Source organism: Amblyomma americanum, chromosome 3 (assembly GCF_052857255.1).
Source record: "Amblyomma americanum isolate KBUSLIRL-KWMA chromosome 3, ASM5285725v1, whole genome shotgun sequence".
NCBI classification, from domain to species: domain Eukaryota; kingdom Metazoa; phylum Arthropoda; class Arachnida; order Ixodida; family Ixodidae; genus Amblyomma; species Amblyomma americanum.
In genome coordinates this window covers 111,536,212-111,558,113 of record NC_135499.1, presented here as the reverse complement: position 1 = coordinate 111,558,113, position 21,902 = coordinate 111,536,212, and the positions used below count along the sequence as shown (strand labels likewise).

The window sequence follows — 21,902 nt, the reverse complement described above, 5'->3', positions numbered from 1 at the left end:
CGCACTGACTTGTCTAGTGGTTCTTTTGAACCAGACTGGTGCGGTTTTCCTTTGCAATGAACAACTGACATGCCTGCGTTCAAGGAGTGTTGACGTATCTGCCGCCACTGTTGGGAAAGTATCGCTGCCTCGAAACAGCGAGCCTTTCCATCACATCATTCACCCACAGCATAATTTCCGCCTCCCAAAATAACGCTTACCAGTGAAAAATATGAGAATCTCACCCATTTCAAAGCCAAGCCAACTTACCTCATGTTAGAACTCGTATTGTACCATTTCGTCCAATACGTTGCAGTTTGATCTGTGCTATTCATGGAAACTCGGGTGGCCATGGTACACTTCGCAATGTCTCGTTTCCAGGGGTCGCTATAGAAATTTCGGTACTCAAGATACATATGATTACCTTGTCCTCCAATGAACTGAAACAGGTGGAAGGAAAGAAAAGTCAGTGTCAAAGCGCTCCCTGCCCAATATGGGCGGCTGAAGAACACAGTGCTTTTCATGGTGTAGTTTTACGCACACCGACCCAAATGCCTCTAGCGCATGTGGCGTAAATTTCGCAAGGTAATTTTACATAGCGTGCACCTTGTTTGTTCATTTGCAACGGCGTCCGCAAGTTTCGCGGAGCGGGGTATTTGAAACTGCGCTTATTTTCTTTGCTCCAGCAAGTAAACATTTCAAGTGTAAGGTTGGGTTTATTCGGAGAAGCTTCTTAACCGGAGCAGGGCCAAGAGCAGTCTCAGGTCAGCTAGTTCAGCCAGGAGCAAGCACCAGGCGATGGCCATGCGGCTCGCGCGTATGCCCATCGTCTTCCTTAAAATGGACCTAGGACAAAAGAGGAGCCATCCTGGCGACTTATAAGGCGGACAAGACATCGGGGTCATAGTATGTCTTGAAGAGCTGGGTATGGACAGTCTCACGGCCGCGGCGTCTGAGATCGGATGACGACGTGAGGGGCTCTACAATATAGTCGACTGGAGATGTTTCCTTCAAGATGCGATAGGGCTCTTGATATTTAGCGAGCACTTTCCGGGAGAGGCCTGGAGTACAGGAAGGTATCCAAAGCCAGACAAGAAAGGCGGGCGAGAAATGCCGTTGAGGTTGACCTTCATAGTGGCAGGGTCTTTTTTAAGGGACTGAGTTAGCTGTTGTGAGCGACTGGACGATCTGGCGGAAATCTTCGGCATGATTGGCTGCTTCGGAAACGGTGGTGGACTCAGATGTGTCAGCGTGGTAGGGGAAAACAGTATCAATGAGAACAGAGGGATGTCGGCCAACAAGAAGGAATAAAGTAGAAAATCCAGTTTTGGACTGCGTAAAAGTACTTTACGCGAACAATATACGGGAGAATAACGTCCCAGTTTGTGTAGTTCGAACCGACATACATAGCCAGCATGTCCCCCAGAGTGCGGTTAAAGCGTTCACTGAGGCCGTTGGTCGGAGGATGGTAAGCGGTGCAATTCCGATGGATGAGTGCAAACTCATGGAGCAGAGCTTTGATGACATCAGATAGAAAGACGCGGTCTCTTTCGTTGAGGAGTTATCGAGGGGCACCATGTCGAAGGATGAACCGACACAGAATAAAGCATGCCACATCCTGTGCCGTGGCAGCAGAGAACGCGGCGGTTTCAGCATACCGCGTGAGGTGATCGACGGCAACAATGATCCATCGTTTCCCGGGAGGTGCCAATATAAATCAATGCCCACGCGGTCGAAAGGGCGAGGCGGAGAAGATAGCGGCTGCAACTCGTCAGCAGTACGGTTAGTGGATGTCTTGCGGCGTCGGCAGTCGAGGCACGAGCGGACGCATTTCAAAACGGAATTGTATACATGCCACGCCAGTAGTAGCGGAGGCCGAGGACCCTGTAAGTCTTAAGAAGGCCCGCGTTCCCGCGTTGTAAGTCAGCGTGAAAACATGAACAGATATAGTACCGTAGGTGGCGGGGAATGACGAGGAGCCATTTTCGTCCATCAGAATGATAATTACGGCGACCCCCCAAAGCAGGTTATCTCTCATCTCAAAATGTGAAACTTGACGGCGCAGCGCGCGCGATTGTGTAACCGCCGATGGGTCGGAGAGAAAGTCGAGAAGAGAACGAATCAAGGGATCCTTGCGCTGTTCAGAAGGCAGGCCACTGATCGTGGGAGATGGCGCAGGGGCTTCGATTTCGCAGGGGCTGGTAAGTTCGGCGGGGAGCGAGACAAGGCATCGGCGTCCTGATGTTTGCGGGCCGACCGGTAGACGACTCGTATGTTATATGCTTGAAGACGCAGCACCCATCGCGTCAGGTGGTCGGAAGGATCTTTCAGTGAACAAAACCATGAAAGGGCGTGATGATCCGTAAAGACATCGAAAGGATAGCCGTACACATAAGGGCGAAACTTGCCCAAGGCCCACACAATGTCGAGGCACTGTTTTTCAGTTACAGAGTACTGAGACCCAGCCCTTGTAAGCGTGCGGCTGGCATAGACAACGACACATTCGTCTTATCCATATTTGCTCTAGGCGAGCACTGCACCGAGACCAATACCACTGGCATCCGTGTGAACTTCAGTCGGGGCCGCCGGGTCGAAATGGCGGAAGATAGGTGGTGCCGTGAAAAGACGACGCAAGGTGTTGTAGGCTTCGTCGCATGCGGATGACCATGCCGAAAAATTGACATCAGTGCCGAGCAGCTGAGTCAAAGGAGCAGTGATTGAGGCAAAGTTGCGAATGAAGCGCCTAAAATAAGAGCAAAGCCCTAGGAATCTGACAGGTTCCTTAGAGGTGGAAGGTTTAGGAAACTCAGTCACGGCACGAAGTTTTCGCGGGGTCAGAGCGTACACCGTCTTTCGACCCAACGTGACCTAAAATTGTTAGTTCACGAGCAGCAAAGGTGCATTTCTGAAGTTCAACTGCAGGCCTGCGTTTGTGAGGCATGTCAAGACGTGCTTCAGGTGACATAGATGCGTTCGAAAGTCGAGCGAAAAGATAGCTATTTCGTCCAGGTAGCACAGGCACGTATTCAGCTTGAGGCCACGCAAAACGGTATCCATCATTCGTTTGAAAGTAGCAGGAGCGTTACAGAGGACAAAAGGCATGACGGTAAACTTGTAGATGCCGTCAGGAGTCACAAGGGCGGTTTTGGCACGATCTGCAGCTTACACGTGCACTTCAAATTCCACCGAATTTCTTTCTCACTGAAGCATATTCGCAAGCAAGGCAGCAATGTAGGCCATAGTTGGTTGTACATTTGAAGGGAATAACGCGCTACACAAAAAAATCCCCAACTGAAACAACAGACACAAAACAAGCGTATGTCCGTCGTTTCAGTTGTCCTTTTTTCCTTGTGCGACGCGTTATTCCCACCAAATGAATATTCCTAGTCTGTTTTTGTGTGTTGACATTTGGCCGTCACCAGAAGACTCATTCATGGCTAGTAAAGGTATTTTGGAAATATCCCGCTCCATCATTCACTCTTGACGCCTCATTCGAAATGGGCTTTATGACACGGTTTTGAAGGCACCCGTGGTATAGGTTAGTCTCAAGATCCACGCCCAAAAAATCGGCGTCGACGGACACCCTTTACTTTCTAAATTTACCTGAGTGCAACACCTTCTTTTCGTTTTGTGGTCTTTTCGAACTTACAAAAGCTCCGTTTTTGGTAAGAGTGGACTCTTATTACTCTGAAAGGGGTACCCCACAGAGACAGGCGAACTTTAAAATGCCTTCAGTGTTCCTTTAAAGAAGCAGTCACTCGATATACTCGCAAAATAAACTCTGTAAATGTTAAAGCTGGAGTCCATTAGCACGCCTAATGTTCATAGTTTTGAATAGAGACAGCCGGAAACTAGTGAGGAAGAGCAACGTTCACCTGGTAGCGCTAAAAGGGCAAGTAGAGGTTTCGAGGATGCCATCCAGGAACACCTCTTCCAGTTTAAGAGATCACGGTAACATAAGTGTCGAGAGAATTAACGATAACTAGAGCAATAACACAATTACTGGGGGAAATAAACACAGTTATTTCTGACTAATGCGGCAGCATGGCAATTGTACATAGCTAGAATTCCTTTGTAATTCTACTCAACTTTTATTTCAAACCTATTCCAAAAATAATCCAATCTTATTCTACTCGTTTGTAGACGGTGAAGTTGTATTTTGTACTCACTATTACTGGCTAACATTTCACATTTTTTCGCCTTCAATGACGTCACAAAGTTTCGACTAAACGCAAGTTCTGAAATGCCTCCACTTCTTGCCCCACGCGGGGTTTTTTTACCTTTGATCCACTTCATTTTTTCGCATTAAAATCAGGCATTGAGCAAATAAGTAGTGGCCGTGGTAACCAGGCAAGGCACTAGAAAACTCTCCTTGGAGACGACAGTTGTGATTACGGAAGCCCAAGCGCGGAATTCAGAATAGGCGTTCACTCCGAACCCAGTGAGCATGACTTGATGCCGCGAGGCGTAAGCGTAGATTGAGTAGTGTGGCGCCAGTGTTCCGTTCGCCCTTATTGTGTACCCTAGCAAGTCTGGATGTTTCTGTGTGCTGTAGGTATAGGCGGCTGATGTGGTTGTCCTCGTTGGTAATGGTTTGGAATCATGGCGATGAGCGCGGTCGTGGCCTCCGGGCCTTGTGCCACCTAAAAGGCGTTAGCGCAGTGGTGTCCTGTTCTGCGCCGTTGAAGGCGAAGACAAAGTAATGTAGGACGACACCTTCAATCTTATGTTCTGAGGATGATGATGATTGATTTTTATGGCGCAAGGGCATCTGTGGCCAAAGAGCGCCTTGGCTCAAGGTTTTCTCTTTTTCTCAAGGTGGGGTCGAATACCCATTTCCCACGCATTTCACCCTGAAGAAGGCGAGCACCAGGCCAGTGGAAGCTTGTACCCATTGTATCGCCGGTGGGTACCCGGTGGCACTCAGGATCAAACCCCGCACCTCCCGCATTTGAGGCGGATGCTTAAACGACTACGCATCGCTGCGGTTCTTATTCTTTGCGTCGGCAAACAAGGCAAGCATTTTTTGCAGCAACTTTGTTCAAGCGCTGTGCAACGCAGTTTTTCTGCACATGGTGCGCAGTTGTTCTCCGGTGCCATGTCTCATTGTAGTGTAGGATGGCCTCCGTCAGCTCCGCCTTGACCGCTCTCTCCGGTTCCTGATCAGCATATCGGGGGAGCCGTGTCGGAGAAAGATGTGTGACACGAAAAAATACGCAGCTTCTATTGCTGTGCCGTCCGGCACGGCTTTCGCTTCGGCATAGCGGTTGAGCTAGCCGGTCGCCACGTTTATCCACTTGTTTCCAGATTTTCACTTCGGTAAAGGGACAAGGTGGCCCATGCTCATCTGCCGGGAGAGCCTCGACGGAAGTTCAGTTGGGTTCAGCAGTTAGGTTGGTGGCCTCTTTTGTCGCTGAGAATCTGGGCAGGCTCTCGCATAACGTGCGAGAACGGTACATAGGCCGCGGTAATATTATTCGTCTTCAATTGTGACTCTCGGTAATAATAATCTTTCCTGGTACGAAGAGTTGTCATTAGTACGAAATCACTACTCCGGAGTTTCAAAGCATAGCATAATCATCTATTGTTGATGCATCTCCTCATAGAGAAACGTGGCACGAAAAATAAATCACATCAATATCCACGACTGGGAATCGAAACCAGGGCGGCGCGAACAGACAACTTCACAAGCCGCTGCGCGTGCCCACTAGGCTATCGCAGCAGTTTTTTTTATTTAGTGCATATAAATATTGCCGGGAAGAAAATTCTGAGTGTGCTCATGCGACACCAGGCTGCTGAATAAATAAAATTGGCGGTCGTTTACCTCTGGTTAAACCTGGAGTGATGCGATAGCTACACCTGGCCCAGTGGAACTTGGTCGCGTGACCAACCACGTGATCAGCCACGGCGGCGCGCCGCCGGCAGCTGCTCCGCACCACGTCACCAACCACGTGACAAGGCGACAGCGTGACCATGGTGTGGCGACGCAGCCACAGGGTGCCGGCTCCGCCACGCTGAAAGCTCGAAATGCTACCGTAATGTAGCTATCCCTACAATACGAGCCCACCCTACTCCCGCGCGCCCCTAGATGCCACCACACTCTTCGAGCTGTGCATTGCAGAGCGCCGTCTTCATCAACTTCCATGCACTTCGCACCTCTCATCGTCTTCCACGTAGCACAAATCTGTTTTTTGCACTGATTCGAATGTTGCAAACATTCTCTGTAATTTTAATGCAGCTCCGGTTGAGAGCACACTTTATTACTTTCGTTGTTACGCTGGTATCATTGATGAGCTGCTTGATTTTAGTTGCGAAGTAGCGCTACTTACCAATGTAGATCAAGTTATTCAGTAAATATAGAGCCTTTACAGCAGCCAAATAAAGCCGCATTAAAACGACGTTTCGATCAACATTCGCGTTGATCATGTGGCTGACAAATCATGAACTATCATTGTTAGCCAGTGCTTCCCGTAATGTTTGGTCCGGTGTATTTCTTATAAGATTCCCCTGGTACTGTGTCGCCGCGAAACATTTGAAGCGAGATTTTTATGTTGAGCTTCTATTGGCCATGTTATATATGCGTTCTGCCATTGTTGTGCCTTGAGGGAGCTGGAAATTTGGTCATAATTATAAAAAAGGCCGCCGCCGTCTAGAAGACGTCGAAGCGTTATCTGTTTTGTATACTAGATGAAGAAAGCAAAGAAGAACGCGCCGCTCGTCTCGAGAAACAGAATGTAATACCCTTTGAAACGGGGTGGATTGCCACCATGCTTGGCTACGCATGCATGCACACCGCTTAGTGGAACGATCGCCGCCTAGCGCCATCTATCAGAGAAATTTCGATGTACGTCTACCCATCCACGGCCGCCTCGATCACGCGCGCGCGGCGGGGCTCGCTCCGGCTGTCCCATTCAGCCTCTATGCATTCGGCGCGCACCCCATTCGACAGGTGTAATCGGAGAAGTTCCCTGGTGCGCCGTGGAGCGGCTCTGTCCTCCCACTCCTGCCGATGGCGTGGCGGCATGGCACATGCTTGGAGAAGCGCATACATCGGGGGGTGCACGTATGCAATCTGCCGCCAGCATCGCTCTAAAATGTGTTGACAGCCAGAGGAAACGGCAAGGAAATCAAGGTACGTCTCTGTATATCTTCAAATCAGGTTTACACAGTGCACGTTGTTTTTTGTAGCATAATACGATCGAGACGCAGCTAAGGCTGCGTTGATGCATGACTTGATGTGTCGCATTGCACGTGTATTGAAATATCTATTCTGGCGAGTGAGCTGCCGCTGTGCCTAAACGCTGCCTCTACAACGCTCGTCTTCCTTTCTTTTTATCTCTTTTCCCTTGAAAAAAAAAACATTACTGTTTCCGAGCTTTCCTTTCAACGCGGCCCCTGACTTTATTCTGGGTTTGTCTATTGAGGTACATTTTCTCTCGCCTTGTGCTGGGCAAATTATATACTCGGGGCCCTTCCACGCATTTCCTGTATTTTTCTACATTGTGTAGCTTCAAGCGAGCTTGAGTGGTGTTGGGAGTAGGCTTTCCAGCCCTCAAGTGCTGCTGCTGAAGGGGCAATGCTGCTAACACCCATGTGTTATGTATTATCGCGTTGTTCGAGTCACTTCGATTCAGACAAAACATCATTTTGATAATCATGGACTTTGACCTCATGGATAATTTCCTGTATTTTCAGGAACATGCCACATTGCTGCGTGCTGTGCTGCAAATCCATCACAAAAAAAGCTTGGCTTAAGCTTCCATGAATTCCCAGCTGATGAAACTCTCCGGCACGCATGGCTGAAAGCTAGATCGAGGAAAGATTTTACTCCGAATGGTAAGTCCGCCAGCAGTATCGTCTGCTCTTTGCACTTCTTGAGCAATGACTACCCTTCTGAATCCGCAAAGATCCGGCGTCTGAAGCGGACTGCTGTACCCAGTATTTTTCCTGGATACCCGAGCTATATGCAGCCGCAAATAGCAAAAAAAAAAAAACGGCGAAAGTTAGAGTGGGAGCAACCACCTTGCGCAGTTCCTAAAACTAATGATGCTTTCAGTCCGGTGAACTGCATTAGTGAGGAAAACTGGAAAACAACCGAGGGCCATGAAGAAAGCAGCCATCTGCTCTTACCTGCTGTAAACAGGCAAACACTGAATTGTGTTCTTCAGGCTAGTCCTCAAAACTTCTAGTCCTCAAAACTTCTAGTCAAAACTTCAGGCTAGTCCTCAAAAATCATCGCCCAGCTACTTCAATACTTCGCTGGTTTTGTCGTGAAAGCGATAGAAAAACATAGGATATGCAGTGCCTGCCCAAGACTGAATGATCCGGGACCATCAATATCACCAGTGATGGGACTTATTAACCACCAAACTAGAGGGGTTTGGCGTTCCCAAAGGCCGAGTTTGTGGCTGTTCTTGTAAAAGTAAAGAAGGCCAACGACATCGCAGTGCCACATATTGGCAGAAACGATGTATGCAAGAAGATCACGGCAATGATTTTGCCGCATCTGGAGAGCTGCCCTGTTTCTATATGCGACGCAAGAGAAGACCATGCCTCGATCACATCCTCAATAGTGGCAAAGAAATTCATAAATCCCCTCCTATCAAACATTGCTGCTGATGTTACGGACAGAGTGGCTTATCGCAAAAAATTAATCACCAAGCTGCTCAGTCGAAAGGTTTTGCTCGTTTAAACAGCTTGAGCGCGCGAGCTGACTTTTTATTGTAAATAACTTCCTGCATACACTGACTTTGTGATGCTGGTAATTTTTACCACGAATACAGCCGTGATAATCAGGTACACAGATTAATCAGAGCCACTGGACGTTCCTCTCCACGGCTGTCGACTCAGATGAGCAGATTCTCTCGTACAGAAGGAACCGTGACGAGCTTGCCTAATGAACATAAAATTGACAGCTCAGCGTGCAACATCGCCTGCCCACTTTCATCATAGTACAATTGCAATTTTCCTTCTAGGCCGTTTTTTGACCGGTAAACGCGTTCTGACCGTGCTAGTACGTCATGTACAAACGTTTATGAATTTACAGGAGAAAGGTTTATTACTGCGTTGCCTCGCCAGTCGTGGCACTTCTTTTATAAAGAAGTAATGCCTTTCCATGCTTTCATTGGCCTGCTGCGCCCAAACCCGCAGATATGATTGTTTTCCGGGGAGCACTCGTTTCGCATGGCATCATGACTGCCCGCTTCGGGCAACATGCGGTCGTAGCGCCTGGAGCTTAGTAAAAAAAATACCTAGCCGCAGGAGGCATTAGTGTTCTTGTGTAAATTTTCTTCATCGTGGTTTTCCACCACTCTACATCACGCAATACGTCCAAGGCGCCGCAAATCGCCTCGTGCGAAGTCATAGCAGGGAAGGCGAGGGGTCGGGCACGTGCGCCGCGGTGCGGCGAAAGGAGCGGCCACGCCGCTCTCCGCAACTACGCCCTCTCCATCGGAATGGAGCGGCCGGAGCAACCCCGCCGCGCGCGCCGATCCAGCTGGCCGTGACCCATCCTGGAATTGCGCCGCCTCAAGGTACATCCCAAACGGAATTTGCTTCGTTTGGGGGGTCAAGGTGGCCCTAGAATTCAGCTTGCGGTGCGATATGGTAACGCTTCAATTAGTAATTGCATGTAAACAATGTTTTCCTATTATGTAATTGTGGTTTTCTTTCTCTCTACCACATACTTTAGGGTTTTATTTGCCTCCCAATTTCGGTACAGAGCTGTCCCCTGATGGGTGTCCGTTGTCGGAGTATTTATAGAGGAACGAATAGAGGAACGAATGTATGCATGTACAGCGAGCAGCGAATGTCCGGACCCCGTACAGTATCTGTTACGGGTCCAATTGGACTTATTTTTGGTAACGTGGCGGGGAGATTGAAGGATGCTTCATTCCCGCCACCGGTTGGCCCGGTATTGCACTACCTCCGGGATCGGCCTTGTCTTTAGCGCGTCTTTTCTATCCTGTCTTTCTATATCATCTTTGAACTCTCCTTCTATCTGCACGTGGTAGCGATTGTGGCTCGGCTTGAGCCAGTGAGCAGGCCTGTGCACTTTCCTTTCTTTCTTCTTGGCAACAGACAGACAGACAGACAGTGGCGGAGAGTTTGAAGGATGCTTCACTCACGCCACCGGTTGGCCCGGTATTGCACTGCCTCCGGGATCGGCCTTGTCTTTAGCGCGTCTTTACTATCCTGTCTTTCTATATCATCTTTGAACTCTCCTTCTATCTGCACGTGGTAGCGATTGTGGCTCGGCTTGAGCCAGTGGGCAGGCCTGTGCACTTTCCTTTCTTTCTTTTTCCTTTCTTTCTTCTTGGCAGCAACAGACAGACAGCAGTCCGTTAATGGGACAGTTCTTCTTTCCGTATTTTGATATTTTTTGGTGATGGGGTGGAGGGAAAGAGATCAGAGGGAACAACCAATTTTAATGGCCGCGATCTTAGATTCGAGAAATAGAAACTATGCCGCCATTTCTTCCCCTGACGTCATACTCACATAGTTCCACATCTATCCACCATATTGGACCGTGACGTCATCATTGGCACGCGGCTGTTGGTTGTTTCTACAAAGCCATTGTAACTCACTGCACGGCGCCGCGCGCTCTTTATCCGCAGTAAGAAACTGCGCGAGACCAACACGCGACCAACAAGATAATAATAATAATAATAATAATTGGTTTTGGGGGAAAGGAAATGGCGCAGTATCTGTCTCATATATCTTTGGACACCTGAACCGCGCCGTAAGGGAAGAGTAAAGGAGGGAGTGAAAGAAACAAGATCACAGAACGGTACTTCACGATGTTGAGTCCCTCAGGCTTGCCGTTGACGTGTAATTTTCCATGTACCCTACACCAGACTACATGCACCTCTTGGCGTGCTCGAGCGGAATCAGTAGAGAACATTCCTTGAAAACTTGACGAATTGGGCATCATTCATCGACGAGACGCCGGTGGCGACCAGAAAGCTGCTTAGATACTTACTATATTTCATTGCACACTAACATGACTAGCAGCTGCTAATTAAATGCACATTGAGTATAGTAATATTTTGTCATGAGTTCTTATTATTAAACTCCACTCGCACGCACACGCATTCATGCTATGCCGTGTGCTTCGAAAAGGCCGGCCTGCCATCATTTTGAGAATTTATTCTTAAGTACCAAAACAAAAGTTTGCTTGAAATTGAAAGGGAAAAGTGGCCTAAGAAACCAACTTTCCGGTCAACCACAACTAACAGCACAACTGTCCTTGGTGCGCCAAATTAGCAAACCAAGCGCTTCAAGAACAATAATTCAGTGTTCGCATCAGGAGGTCCCTGCCACTACGCATGGTCTGTATGGACGTAGAGAATTCCGTATTATCGGAAGATATACAAGAAAGTGGGCGTCAGACTGGTTTTTACAACAATGACAAACTCAGAAACAAGGACAAGTTATTTCAAAGAGATGATCCGAGCGGCACAAGTGCGGTAGGAAACGCTCACTGGTTTCTCGATTGTGAAACGTTTGCCGTAGTCTGTCCCCAGCTCCATTAAGAACGCATATAGGAGGTAAAGAGGACTACGCTTTTAGGTTCAGTTCTGCGAATATACGAAATCACCGCAGTGTTAGCAGTGAACTAGCCTCTTCCCTTCCCAAGTGTAATCTCCAGTTCATTTCAACAATACAGCCGCTATTCAATTACCGGGAGAGCTACAAAGGTAAAGTCCGCGAGGCATCCGCGATTAAAAAAGAAAAAATTTTAATGCATTAGGGTACTTTGGCTGAGGGCATCGTGAGGAAATCAGTCATTACAGCGAGTGCGAATATTATGCTATATCTTGGAATATTACGTTTTATTTACGCATAACAGATAATGTTTAACTGAGCTGGTTTCCTTAATTGGGATACTCAGCATTGAAGCGTAAACAGGCGATATTTGCATCACTGTATGGAAATGGATACAATGCATAATTTGTGGTTCATCTAGCATAGGCGCCTGAGGTTATAATCTCGCCTCGTTAAATGATTGGCTGATTGCTTCTTAGAAACCGCTATATTTGTATGTTCTGGTGGGTCAGACTTGTAGATTTACTGCACAGGTACAGGAAGCACATATTTTAATGGCGGGTTTATTGATTGGTTTAAGTATTAAAAAAGATGCTTCCTACCACAATTTTATTTCGTCAAAGAGCATTATTTGCAATTGCTTTACTATTGCAGAGCCAGCAGAACTGTTGTATAGTGAAAAGTTGCCTAACTTCAAACGCCCTCCCCCTAATTTCTGCATATAAGTCTCATACCTGTGCTACACGGGCACGTTCGAATGACATTTGAGTCAAATGGCATTCGAGACTTGAAATGACATTCGGATTCATCGGACTCCCGTGGTGCTACACGACACTTTCCGAACGCATTTGAAATTTCCTCAGCTCGTTTTCAGTGTACGACGACGATGACGGTGGTCACTACAGTCACACTAGTGCGACAACGACACTGTCACGGTCAGCAGCAGCATACGATTGTAGTGGGACAAATTTTATAGGCCAACGACACCGACGAATCCGATCGGCGGACGGTCAGCCTTCATGTCCTCGGGAGGCCAGCGGCTGAGCGAAAACACGCTGGTGAGCAGACGGTGTGAATATATTCACGCTTCTACCTTATCCGTATTGAAAATAAGCGAAACGAGCGGGTATATTTCACATGTGCACACTTGAACACTCACTAGCGATAAGCACTTGCCAAATTTTAATCGACGGCGACTCCCTTCCCTCCTGCGACGACTAGGCCTAGCGAGTCCGCAGGGTTACGTTTGTAAATTTTAAGTTTAAGCGAATGCAAACGATCAATTAGTGTAGTTTTGACAACAGTGATCTGAAATCAACTACCGCTCACATCGCAGGGCGCACATACGATGAACGGGAAGCGCCGGTGTTACCCAGACCGCTGAGCACTGCTTTACGGCCAGCAGCAGTCGTCGCCGTTGCTATTTTTTGGATTACAAGTTACGCGTTTCAAATAGCACGAATGGTCCCCAATCATACTTCTGGATAAACTAGGTTAAAATAAAGTACTGTCACGCCGAAAGAAGTCGGGACAATTAGCGACAAGCGCCGATCGTACGCGATGTCAGCAGCCCGGCTGTCAAGTGCTTCTCAGGCGAGCGACAGTATCGGCGCTTCCCACAGATTGTCGCACTGCGTTAACAAGCACGGGCACAACCGGTGCAAATGAAAACAGATTATTTAATAGAACTAAAGCGCAGAATGCGTTTTATGTCATGCAAACGAGCGCTAGTTGTTCGTACGCAGTAATGTAAACAGTATGAGTGCAACCAACCGTCCTCGTGGGCGCACCTGGGGAAATTTCATGCTCACGCGGTAAATATTCATTGGTGTACTATTATCTGCAAGCACTTACTTAGACTGAAGAGGGGCAATTTGCTAAGCAAACAGCAAGAAAAAGCGAGCAGCGGGTATCGAAATGAGCAGCCACAGAGCCGAAAGCAGTCGCGCGGCGGTGGGCGGGGCGAAGCGATCACGGCGGCGACGCCTATTGGTCGGTTCGAGCTGTGTTCGCGTTTCGAATGCATTCCAAATTCTGGAATGTCTCCGCGGTGCTCCGTCGACTCAAATATCATCTGAACCGAATGCCATTAAAAACTTCATGTAGCAGCGGAAGTTCGGCAGTCGAGCCGAATGACATTCGGTTTGAACGCATTCGAAACGCCCGTGTAGCAGGGGTATTACATATCCAAAAACACTTTTATATTAGCGTTTCAAGGGCATAGTGGCATAGTAAGGTCATGTACAAACTCAGGAACAAACGCTGTGATGCGACAACTCCAAAAAGCGTAAACTCACATCCCAGGCGTTCATTTCAGCAGAGGTCTCGGCACCTACGGCGAAAAAGATCCAGGTGGCCAAGAGGAGAATCGAGAAAAGCTTGGCCATGGTGCCAGTCAGTATTCTGCTAAGTGCTTATAGGCAGGCGCTTTTATAGCCCCGCAGTTAAGCGAGTGCTCACGTCCCACAAATGATTCTTTCCTTTTCCTGCCTACATCTTGTAAACTAAGTTAAGCAACGACTTAGAGAAAAGAGTCAGTCGATCAAAGTTTGCAGTCACTTGCAGAGAAAACAAAGCTATTTGTACTATTTCGTCATGCACAGATTCTTCTAAGTGCAATGAGTGATTCGTAGCATAACATTCCTTTACCGGTTAAAAGGCAGTAGCTTTCATGGAATCCGTTTTAGCCATTACCACTCACATGTTGTTGCCACGCAGTTTTTTTCTATGCTGATGCTGTAGTATTCTCATTGCGCGCTCTCAAACAAAACATAAAAAAGTAGTCTGGCAACTAGAGAATCTGCCCGAATGCTTTCTTGTCTGTTTTTTTTCCAGCATGATATTAACAAATACTTTGTCTCTTATCTTATCTCTCAAGCGCTTGGACAATAATGCCGCAATAGCCAGCTTCATGTAGAAGGCATAGAACTGCTCGATCATATTTTATGTAAAACATCTAAGCTCTCAGCACACGCCAATACTTCAGATTCTGAAGCATGTAGCAGTGTATATTGCTTGAGCCTGCTCCTTTCGTTTTTTTTTAAAGCAGTTATGCGTTTTACATGTTCATTTTCTTCTCTAAAGAGTGGAAATTTTTCTCCAGTCTGCATGGCTGACGCCTCAAACCACTTGGCATCCTCCGCAGTGATCGCGGCGACGTTTCTAGTGAATATTACAACTCTCCTAAACCAGGAAGTGTTCACCACAATACCTGCAGATGGCAGCACTACACTGTTGGACCAGGAATTTCGCCGGGGGTCTTTAGAAGGCGTAAAGTAGAACATACGCGAGGCTCTCCTGCGCATAGCAACGTGCGGACGTTACTATGGCGCCGACGGGGGTGCCTCTCCCGCCGAGGAGTTCACCAGCTGCAGGAAAAGCTCGCAGCGGCGCGAGCTGCAAAGGCTGCCATCCGATCGCAGTGGCGGGTGCTGCTTTGTCCTCAGTTTGCTAAGACTGTCGACTTTGAAAATAAATCGTTGCTTTTTCGACTAGACAGACATACACGTGCGACATTTCAACACCTATTCGCTGACAGCTCCAATCGTTTGATCGCGCTTGTCCCAGGCCAAACGTTGCCTCACACTCTAGCGTTGCTCGGTTACTGGGCAGTGAATTATATGAATAGTAGTTACCCATAGGTCACTAGAGATTATGAAGCAAGCGTTTTGTTGGCGTTAAGAAAGCAAATGAAGAAACAAACCTGTCTAGCAACCGCTCGGCTGTGTTGCAAAAACGGCACTCTAACCTCTCCCTATGTTATCACTGTATTCGTACAAAGTTCTCCTGAAGGAAATATTCCTTCGGCACTAACTTTTTGTTAGCTATCCAGGAAATATAGGTGATAATATTCTTTTAATGTGAATACTCTAGCTGCAATAACACAGCTCTGTAGAATACGTGTTCTCAGGCTTTCGCAAAATTAGTAAATACAGGATCAATCTTTAACAAACCATGGGCGGCATAATGAAGGTCAGTTAATCATTCAAACAACAGTGTAATCATAATCATCAGCCGGACTGCAGGGCAAATAAAGGCCTCTCACATGTATTTAATCCTCTCATTTACCAGCTGCGGCCACCATATCCGCCCAAACTTCTTAATCTCATCCGCCCACCTAACTTTCCGCCGCCCCTGCTTAGCTTGCCTTCTCTTGGAATCCACTCTTTTACCCCTCAGGACCAGCGGTTATTTTGCCTAACAACACGGTAAGAGAGGTACAGCCACGGAGAGAGCTCTGTACCCGGACACGGGGAAAAAAAGGTGCTTGTTTATGTACTTCTTTATGGCAGATATGATCAGCTCTAGCAGTTGCAGGGCACACTGGAAGAGGATATAGGTGTGAAATTTGATAGCAGAGATGTGTTACTAGATTTAAAGATAGGGAAAGATGGGCAACTCTACACCACTCACGCGCGTATCCATTGTCGAGAGATTGTTGAAAGAAGGCAGGAAAAATGTGAGATATAAGCGTATAGTTTTGGGGATATACTTGCAAGACCGGGCGACAAGTTAATTTGCACGTAGGCGGTCAAGCGCTTTTGACATCCCTCCATGGCTGGATGGCGAAACTAATAGAAGTGGAGTTAAAGTAAAAAAAAGATTGGCATCGCAGTAAATGCGGAAATAAAGAATGAGTTGCTCCCTGTGACCGCGAAAAGTTCTCACCATCCTGCATAGTTGACATGAAATTTACATACTATAATCGTTGAGCAAGCGTAACTCTCGTGAAGCATATACTGTAATTACCGCCAATTTATTAATCAGAAAGCTGCCATGACTGAGCCAGTTGTGTAAAATTTATTTTACAAAAGCGGATCTAAAATTTCACTGCTCATCCCGGCTGCCCAGAATTCGCGCACTCAACATCCGCATAAAGTCATTGTTTCACTTTACTGCACAACTGCTTACTTGGCATCTTTCATATACTGGGCATCATCACAAGTTAACCTACCTACCGGCAGCGTGCTGTTCTACTAACATCATAGAAGAACGCAAAAAGCGGTTCCGAGATGATTTTGCAGTATCGTAGAATACGCTAAGCTTATTTTCGTCATGTTTTAGTTTTCTATGGCGGTGGCGCTAATTATTAACGTATATGCGTTATATCTGCTGATCCTAATACTGCCGCGAATCTTCGTACTGTTTTCTTGCTCACGCTAAAAGCCGCCGGCATGTGGGTTTATCATTTTGCTGAGAGGCGAGATGCGAGCAGACTTTTTTCGATTGATTGCGGCCTCACCTACCCTGAAACCCTCATTGTCTTGCAGCGATGTTTCCAAGACGTGATCTTAGGCATGGACGTTTTGACTAATCATACAGTAATCATCGTGTTTCAACGCAAGGCCATCAGGTTTTCAAAAGAAGAAGGCTTACCTTCGAAGACTACACCACATCATCGCGTCGCCTTGAGTGTGCTCGATCAAGAAGTGAGCGTGCCACCTCGACCAAGCGTCTTTGTATTCGTGGGTGCAAGGATTAGTAAGATCATCGAGGGTGTCATCAAGAAAAACACGGAGTTTCCCTTAGACCGAGAACTTGGCATAACTAGTGGCATCGCTCGTTTTCGGAATGGACATGCTGAGGGGCTGGTGACAAACTTCAGTAAATACTGATACCTTTGCAGAGGCACAACGATTGCTCTTTGAGACGAACTATTGGGTATACATGACGCCTTAGCCCGCTCCACCGATCCACAGAAGATTCGTCTAACCAAGAGAAGTCACCCACTTTCGACATAACCTAGCCCTGACCCGAAAGTGACATGATCAAAGAAGCAACCTTCTTCAAAGTTACAGTGAGTCCTTCTCATCGTCATCAATGCCGATTGCCAAATTGCCAATTGGCAAACATTGCATTGTAACCGACGAACGCGGGTGACCTCTTCACCAAAGCCCCTAGTTTGTGTCGCCCCGAGAACGCCAAGCAAACGGATCGAAGTAGAATATATGCTTCGTGATGACTTCATCCAGCCATTGAAGAGCCCGTAGGCAGCACCGGTTGTTACGGTAAGACAGAAGAACGGAACAGGTCGGTTCTGCGTCGATTACCACCGTTTGAACACCATAACTAAGGATGTCTACCCCAGCCCCCGCATTGACAACATATTCGACCGGCTCTGCAGTGCCTGCTACTTCTCTTCGATAGACCTAAATAACGGCTACTGGCCACTCGAAGTTAACGAAATAGACCGAGAAAAGACCGCATTCATTAAACAGTATGGTCTCTTCGTGGCCAAGGTAATGCAATTTAGACTCTGTTCCACGCATGCAACTTTCCAACGGGTGATGGATACAGTGTTGGTATGTCTAAAGAGGCAGATTTGTCTAGCATACTTAGATGATGGTCTAAGAGCACTTGCTGCTGGGCTAGTTGGTTTTGGTTCATAATTAAATAGTTTTAGGCGCAAAAAAGGACAAGACACATAGGGTAGGAGACAGGACGAAGCGCCATCCTTCGCTTCGTCCTGTCTTCGCTTCGCGCTTCGTCCTGTCTCCTACCCTATGTGTCTTGTCCTGTTTTGCGCCTAAAACTATTTAATACTTAGATGATGTCGTTGTCCTTGGCTGAATCTTTGATCACCACATAAAAAGGCTCCGAACAGTGCTGGAAGCAATAAAGTCGTCCGGGCTAACCTTGAAAGGAGAGAAGTGCTTCTTCGCCTATGAAGAGCTGCTGTGTCCTAGTCTTTTAATTTATGATATTAGCACACGTCGTAAACAAGGATGGAGTACGCCATGAACAGAAGAATATAGCTGCTATTGCAGTTTCCGCCGCCGGTCGATAAAAAAGCTGCGCGCAGGTCCTTCGGACTGTGTGCGTATCATCGACGATTTGTCAAGAATGTTTCGCGAATCGCCGAAGCTCCGACCAAACTGAGGCATACGTTCCATTTCAATGGGAAGCACAGCAAGCGGAAGCTTGCAAGGAACTTCACCGTCGTTTACAGTCCCCTCCGGTCTTCAGAGACTTTAGATGAAAGCGCCGAAACTAAAATTCATACCGACGCAAGCAGCGTGAGTCTAGCCAACGTACTTGTCCATAAAAGGGACGGACTGGAGAAAGTAATCGCATATGTTATCGGTTCTCTGTCGAAGGCCGAGCCTAACTGTTCGAAGACCGAGGAGTGTGTCGCCATTGTGTGGCCTACGTCGAAATTCCACCCATATGTGTACGAACGACCGCTCAAGTTGGTCAGCGATCCCCACGCACTCTGCTGGCTTGCCAATTTGAAATGCCCCTTCGGCCGCTTCGCTCGGTGGAGTCTCCAGAAGCCCATTCCAACCTCGTCTACAAATATAAACACAAGCACACCGATGCCAACTGCCTATCTTGAGCCGCCGTCGACAAGCCACCGTAAGAGGACGATAAGGACGCCTTTTTTGCACCGGTAGGAACCAGCAACTTCGCACAATACCAACGCTTGTACATCGACCTGCAGATTCTCATCCAGTGTCTGGCAAGCATAAATTCTTAACCCCCCCCCCCCCACCCCCCGTTTGGTCAAGGTCGATTTGTCCTCTTTCTGTCTGCGAAATGTCGTGCTCGTGAAGAAGTTCGTCCCAGCAAAACCGCGTATCTCCTCGTCGTTCTGAACAGCTTACTAGAATAAATTAAGCAGGCTTCGCACGACGAACCAGCAGCCGTATATCTGGGGTTCGACTACATTGAATTCAAGATAAATAATACTGGCCCCAACAATCCACCGACGTCACACTGTATGTAAAACCATGCTGTAAATGTCAACGACGAAAGGCGCCACCGATCAGGCCGGGTGGACTTTTCAAGCCCATACTACTACTGAGCAAGCCCTTTGAACTGATTGGAATGGGTCTCCTCGGCCCCTTTCCAACGTCAACACCGCGAAACAATAGGATCATCGTAGCGATCGACTACTTGACCCGTTACATCGAAGCAGGAGTCCTGCCGAGTGGTACGGCAGCGGAAGCCTTAAAAATTGTCCAGCAAATCCTTTTGCGCCGTGGCGCCCCAGAAGTTGTCATCACAGATAGGGCAACAGCATTTAGGGCCGAGCTTCCCCAAGCCATTCTGAAATGCACCGAACAAGCAACCGGCGTACAGCTGCGTACCATCCACAGGCCAACGGTCATACCGAGCGTCTGAGTAAAACTATTGTTGACATGCTCGGCTATGTTTGGACACTGAACACAAGACGTGGGATGCATCCACCCCTAAGTCGTCTTTGCGTACAGCACCCCAATGCAGGAAACCAGCTACATGACAGCATTTAGGTTTTTCTATGGCAGAGAGGCAACCACATATCTTGGTGCCATGCTCACCAACGGCCCCTATGAAGACATCGACGTCGCCGCCTACCTGTACTGTGCAGAGGAAGCCCGACGGCTTGCCCGGTTACTGATCAAGGGCCAACAGCGCACCGATGCCCGACGCGAGTGTGGATGTGGAGGCCCACTCGCCGCCGGGGAGTCAGTGAAAAACTATTGTGCCGCTATTTCGGCCCGTACAATGTTATTTGTCGACAAGGTGAATTGAGCTACAAAGCCATCATTGATGGAATGACGGCATCACAGCGACGCCTCGCACGACCAGAAGTTGGCCATGTCGTCCGTCTAAAGCCGTATTATGAACGGTAAATGACACTATGTCTATTCTGATAGTGTTTTTTGTAGTGTCAGTGTCTTTAGTGCACTAGCACTAATAGTGGGCACTCCCCGCATTTAGTTATTGTCTGTCTGTCTGTCTGTCTGTCTGTCTGTCTGTCTGTCTGTCTGTCTGTCTGTCTGTCTGTCTGTCTGTCTGTCTGTCTGTCTGTCTGTCTGTCTGTCCGTCCGTCCGTCCGTCCGTCCGTCCGTCCGTCCGTCCGTCTGTCTGTCTGTCTGTCTGTCTGTCTGTCTGTCTGTCTGTCTGTCTGTCTGTCTGTCTGTCTGTCTGTCTGTCTGTCTGTCTGTCTGTCTGTCTGTCCGTCCGTCCGTCCGTCCGTCCGTCCGTCCGTCCGTCCGTCCGTCCGTCCGTCCGTCCGTCCGTCCGTCTGTCTGTCTGTCTGTCTGTCTGTCTGTCTGTCTGTCTGTCTGTCTGTCTGTCTGTCTGTCTGTCTGTCTGTCTGTCTGTCTGTCTGTCTGTCTGTCTGTCTGTCTGTCTGTCTGTCTGTCTGTCTGTCTGTCTGTCTGTCTGTCTGTCTGTCTGTCTGTCTGTCTGTCTGTCTGTCTGTCTGTCTGTCTGTCTGTCTGTCCGTCCGTCCGTCCGTCCGTCCGTCCGTCCGTCCGTCCGTCCGTCCGTCCGTCCGTCCGTCTTTTTGACCAAAGCCTGTTTTATATACATTCTACCAACCCGCCCACCGTGTCAGGTGGCAACTCAACTAATCGCGAGAGACTGCTCGGGAGAGAAACCTCGGTCTCAATCCAAAACAAGCAACTTAAGTCCCACTGATGGTAACACATGCCATAGACGGGTAGCTGCGCATCACATGACCGCTGCACCACTGCGCCAGCAGCAGTATGTGGACTGGCAGGGATCTATGAATATAAAGAAGAGAATGACCAATATGGAAATTGACCCATTATCGCCATCCGAACAACTGCCATCTGGGAACACTAGGTCTGAAAACTAACCGGAGTGAAAACCGAATTGCTACGCACCAGTTCGCATTTTGCCTAACTACGCAAATGGACCATCATATTTTTTCTCCAGCTTACTTGTTGTTTCAGAGCATCAGGCCGGCGCTTCTCTGAGAGCTGAGTAATTGCCGCGAATCTTCGTAGTGTTCGTTTACGCTGAAAGCCACGGGCACGCAGGTTTATCATTTTGTTGGGACGCAAGATGCGACCAGACTTCTCTCGATTGCTCCCGGCCACGCGTAACTGCTTCCACAATGTTGCTGACTTTTGTAGTTGTATTGGCGCCTTTATATCGATGGTTCCTTGCAGCTCTAAATTGAGCACGGCTGAGAGCGACAGGCATTCCGTTCGATGACCGCCGAGCACGTTTGTTGCTACGCCGCCGACGTGTGATTCGGTTCACTGCCCCAATAACCGGCTTTTTTGGAAACCCTCTTTCGTTGTCTTCCTGACTGCCGTCAACACTACGTGACAATGCCATGCCAGTGGGATAGTATTATTTTTATCTCTTTTTGTCTGCAGGCACTAATTTGTTCCCAGTACCAGTATTTATACATTGTAGCGTTCCTGCTAATTACATTTAAAATGCTTTGTATTATAGCCATTGTGAATACTTTCAAATAGTGTTAGCCCTTTTTTACCCCCTTCTATCTTCTTGAATTTCATCCTAAAATCACTACAGCGTACAGCGTAGATTTTAAATAATGTATAGTGTCTATTCTCTGTAGCTCGTGCTCTAACAAAATGATGACGAAGAATTTTCGTCCACATGCGTAGGTA

General features: G+C 47.9%; 1 pseudogene; it reads left to right on the top strand.

The window, feature by feature from the left end:
- Window positions 1-9,787: 9,787 nt before the first annotated feature.
- Window positions 9,788-9,926, top strand: LOC144126506 (U2 spliceosomal RNA; annotated as a pseudogene).
- The last annotated feature ends 11,976 nt before the right edge of the window (window positions 9,927-21,902 follow it).